We start from the raw sequence: 5,206 nt of genomic DNA on the forward strand, positions 1-5,206 counted from the left end.
TTGTAATCACCTCTGCAACTGGTTTGGTAGATTTGGTTTACTTGTGTGGGGTTTTGTTAGTTTAATTGAAGCATTTAGAGGATGCAAGAAATAGGGTGCTTTGTTTGTTTGTTTGTTTGTTTGTTTGTTTGTTTGTTTGTTTAAGATTTAATGCTTTATAAGTTCGGCAGTTCAAAGTTACCAAATACTTCTTAGAAACTCTATAAAGTCACTATTAGTTGGAACCAACTCAATGGCATGTAGTAGCAACAAGAAGGTGTTAACAGTACCCGATAAGACCCTGTCCACTGAGGTTCCAGGATGATTTTTCTCTCTGGTCTCTCTCAAATGATGTTTTCTCTGGTTTTAACATGATATAAAAAAAAGTTTTTTTTAAAAAAATGTTTTGAAAATCTGTTTACACCACTTAATAAGAAGCACCTCAGTGAGAAATAAAGGGAAGAGTCATCCTTTTTCATCATCCTTGAGCAACTCACGCTGGTCATCCCCACCCCCACCCCTGTCTCCATTATCATCATCCTGTAGGTCCCCCTCCTCAGCAGAGACAGCTGCACCTCCCTCAGCCTCCGTCCTCATCTTCGCTTGAGTCTCATCTTTCTTCAGGGAGCTGCTGTTCTGCTCCTCTGTGGACATAGCATTCATCATCTTGACTCCTTGTTGGCTCTGTTCCTTTTCCATTTTTTCAAGGCTTTCCAGTAGAGAATCCACTTTTTGTTTTATCTGGGTCAACTCCTTTTTAATGGTCTGAAGGTCATCTCCTTTCAACTTTCCAGATTTGGGAGAAGATCCCCTCTGTTCACTTTTAGAATTGAAATCATTTGTGTCTTTCGTGAGGTGTTTCCTGGTAGAGGATGGCGTTTTGAGGGCACTACAGCCAGAGGAGGAGGGGGAGGAAGCAGCGGAGTGTGTACTCAGTGGCTGTGCGTCCTGTCAGAACCATCCTGCTGAAGAGTCGTACATCTCCACTGCAGAGCGTCTCACACGTGCTTTGCCTTTGTTGCCCTTTGGCTCTGTGGCCAGATTCACATCTAAAACATGCATAGCAGTCATTCTGCCATAGCAGTCTCCTGCCACAGCAGCCCACGCACTTCTCTCATGAACATGCTGAACAAAGGCAAAGCCCTTATGAATAGAGCAACCCACGATTTTGCAATACTTGGAGAAAATTGCTTCTAGTTCACACTTCCTGACCACCAGAGTATTGAGATTTCCGATAAATATACCGGAGTTCCTAGAGTGAAGATCTGTCTTGTCAGTTACATTGCTGGCCATGGTGTTTAGCAAGGTTCGTCCCTCACACAATTAAAAAGAGCAGCTGAAGATCAAAAAAATCTCAATCTTAAATCCAGGTCTGTTCTGTCTTGTGCTCTGGTCTATGGTTCTGCTGCTAATACCCCTCCACCACTCCCTGAGGGGCCCAGCTTTGGAAGCACTCTACTCTGCCTCTCCTTTGATGGTAGTGAATTTCCCTACCCCCCACATACTCTTAAATTAAACTCCCTCTTGAAACCTCCTAAACCAGTCCCTTTGTGCCTTTATCACCCCCTCATTTTAGGTAGACAATGCCTAAATTGCCCGTCCCTATCTATCCTGTGTACAGAGGGAATAGCATTGATATTTGATGTGAAGACTCCTTCCCTCTCTGCTGTTAAGAGTTACTACCTCCATGAGTATAGGTCACGTTCATCAAATTGTAGCAATTTACCCTTGTTTCCTTTATCAAAAAAAATTTTTTTTTTTTTTTTTTTTTTTTAAATCTTCCTCTAGTCGTGTTCTGATTATCAAGCCATCAAGGCTTGGTCAAATGGGTACAATCTACAGATTTGGATATTCTTGTGCCTCTCCTTTCACTTCATATCAGCTGGATGCTTCACTCTCGGCTCTAACCCTCCATCCCTCCATGGCTATGTCCTTGTCCATGGGCTCAAGTGTCCCCAGGTCTCACCACACTTTGGACCATCTATCCCTTCCTCTTCTCTCTCTCATCTCGAAGTCAATGGGAGTCAATGGACCACGGTTAAACTCAGCCCATTTCTTCATTGCTGCCTTTCCCTCTCTTCCACTCACCAGTAGACCAAACCAGTAGCAAGTTTACATGCCTGTTCATGTGTTCCCTTTGAGTCTTAGATGGGGGTTTGTCCTGAAGGAACTTGATTGCTTGCTTTGATCACTTCCCGGCAAACAGCTTGCTTCTTCTTGCAGTAGCCTGTCACACCGACATTTTTGTTTTGAGTTTTTCATGACGATCCTTCTTTGAAGATGCATCTTCTGATGCAATAGCTGATCCAGACTGGTCTGCTTGTCCTTGCTAGTGGGAATGTACCACCTCAGAAAGTTCTGGATGGGACTCAGGATTCCACCAAAGGTCATATACTTTGCAAAGGCTCCACAAGAGGCCTGTTTCACTGGGCAACTTCTAGAACCCCTTTTTAGGTTTTCCAGTCAGTTATAGGCTGAAGACAGGCTTGCACATTTTCTGTAATCATCTTTCCCAACATTCTTTCCTATCCCACTCAAGTGTCTATTTTACAATAGTAGACAAGGGAAAAAAATATTCATAAGACAGTCAGCATCTTAGGATTATTTCCCCTCTTCAAACTATGCTTAGATCCCTATATCACAGAGCCCTATTGTTACAAGGTTAAGCATGCATCACTGTTTACTTCTGTCCCACTTAGCCCACGCAAAACTGTGTTCCTTTATCTACATTGTTCTTCCACCTCCTTGCCCTTCTTGTATTGCCCTCCCCAACACCTGAAACATGATGTGTCTGCCCTTACCCTCTGCTCTATTGTTGCTTCCTCACCTCCCCCAAAACCCCCTGCCCCAATCCCACCATTGTGGTTACCTTATATTCCATCAACTTTTCCCTCTATTTAAGACAGGCTATTTTATCCTGTAATCTCCCTGACCTTCTCACCACCTAGATCTCTGTTCCTCTGTGTTTAACTTCTTTCACATTGTAATTGTTTTGATCATAGACTGACCTCCCAGATCCTCTGAATTTGTTCTTATAGTTTTATTCTGTTCTCGACTCTTCCATTTGTCAATTGACTTCTGGGTGATGCTGCCACGTATGTCAATCTCTGATTGTTGTCTATTCTTGTTGGTTCTCTGTCCACAGAACTTACTCTAGGATGTTTTTCATAATGATAAATTGTTCAGGGCCAACTGTGGCCATTTTGCACTGCCGTTTGGTTTTAAGTGGAAACTGCCCCATTAAATTTTGAGGAGATCTGTGTTCATGCATAGTAGAACCCTCTAGAGGTGGGAATGGGATGTCTACTCGCTTAGGAAACCCCTCTAATTGCCAGAATGGAGGTGTGCAGACAGCAAGAAACAGAAATGAAAAAAGGAATGTCCATACCTTTGTCTCCACAGTTTTGTCAGGTGTCTGTGGCTGATTTGATCCTTCCCCGGTTTGGTCTCCCCCAAGATGGCCACTCAAGGAGCAGCTGAGCACCATGGATTAGAAAGAACAGGATTTCTTGCTTCTGCTATAAATTCCACTGGCTTTAAGCCTTCCAGCTTTCTAAATATTCCTTATATGTGGTTCAGAGTTCTAGGACCATCCCCTGAGCCTGCTTGGTCCAGTATTCTGTGTTGTTTCTGACAGAGCTCCTCACTGCACTGCTCTACCCGATCTACCATCTTGTTTGTTCTCCCTTCCATTTTGTTTTGACACTTTCTGCATTATTCAGTCATTTTCTCAGAGAAACCTTCAATAACGAAAGTTGAGGCTTGAATTTTTTTCTTCACTTGCCCCAGCTTGAGAAATCTGAGCGTGTTCTTCCTTTCTGGTTTTCTGACTCCAGATCTTTGCACATTCTGTTGTAATATTTGACTTTGTCTTCTCAAGCTGACCTTTGAAATTTTCTGTTCAGTTTTTGTACCTCTTCATTTCTTCCATTTGCTTTAGTATCTGTATTTTGAAGAGCAAGTTTCAGTGTCTCTTCTGACATCCATTTTGACCTTTTCCTTCTTTGTTGTCTTCTTAATGACTTTTTCCTTTCTTCCTGTTGATGTTCTTGATGTCATCCCAGAACTCTCTGGCTTTGGTCTTTAGTGTTTAATGTATCAAGTCAATTCTTTAGATGATCTCTACATTCAGGTGGGATATATTAAAGGTAATATTTTGGCGGCTCTTGTTGACTTGTTTTTCCTTTTCTTCAGCTTCAGCCTGAATTTTCAAATGAGCAATTGATGGTCTGTTCTACAGTCTTCCCCGGCCTTGTTTTGACTGATGATATGGAGCTTTTCCATTCTCTCTTTCCACAGATGTAGTCAGTTTGATTTCTGTGTGTTCTATCTGGTGAGGTCCATGTGTAACAGAATATCTATTACATTGAATTGCTATCTTTACAGCCATAACAATTTCCTTGATAAACTAATGAATGTGCCATATTCACTCTTTTATTTTGTATAATTATTTTATTAAGTTGTTAATTAACCAGTTATATCAATTGCCACCTGTAAAATGTTTAAAATTTAAAAAATTAAGTTGTACAAATGAAAATATTTTGCTAAACTGATTTTTTCTCTAAGTTAAAGTATTCTAATTGGTCTAAATAATTAACTATTATCAAGAAAATCACACAAAATCTTTTACTATAACTAATAAATATGTATGAGTAATTTCTGTATTAATAAGCAAAATTTTAACACATGTCAAATTATATCCAAAAAACACAAAATGTTTAGCTTTTCTTCTTACCCTCATAGCCTAGAAACAAAGGTCATTACTCAAATTCATAGTTAAATATTTCTTCAGACTTTCCATGCTGTTGTTGTTATTGTGCTATGCTTTGGTTCTGACTCATAATGATCCTGTATAGCATTTCTGATGAGTAATTATTGAGTTTGAACTGCCAGTCTTATGGTTCAAATCGACCTTACAGTCTAGTGCATTATCCTACAGCACCACACCAGGATTATTACTCTAAAATGTTAATTGTCTTCCTCTACTATGAATGGAGGATACATAAAACCAGGTAAACACATTTTATCCCACATACCCAAAAGAGAGTTACTAAAACTAACTTAAATAATAACTCAGTACTTTGATGATTCCATTATGCCATAGAATTAAAAGACTTGTTGTTAAGTTCCATAGAGTCAGTTCTAACTCATAGCAACTCTGGCCATCTTGAAGTAATCAGAAATCATGGATTTAAGTGGTGTATATATACTCTTAATATATATATAT

The 5,206-nt window shown here is 40.1% G+C and overlaps 1 pseudogene; it reads right to left on the reverse strand.

Annotated features, from left to right (window-relative positions):
- Nucleotides 1–444: 444 nt before the first annotated feature.
- On the reverse strand, nucleotides 445–1,272 carry LOC102842613 (annotated as a pseudogene).
- Between the last annotated feature and the right edge of the window lie 3,934 nt (nucleotides 1,273–5,206).

Source organism: Chrysochloris asiatica, unplaced genomic scaffold, assembly GCF_000296735.1.
Source record: "Chrysochloris asiatica unplaced genomic scaffold, ChrAsi1.0 scaffold00074, whole genome shotgun sequence".
Lineage (NCBI taxonomy): Eukaryota > Metazoa > Chordata > Mammalia > Afrosoricida > Chrysochloridae > Chrysochloris > Chrysochloris asiatica.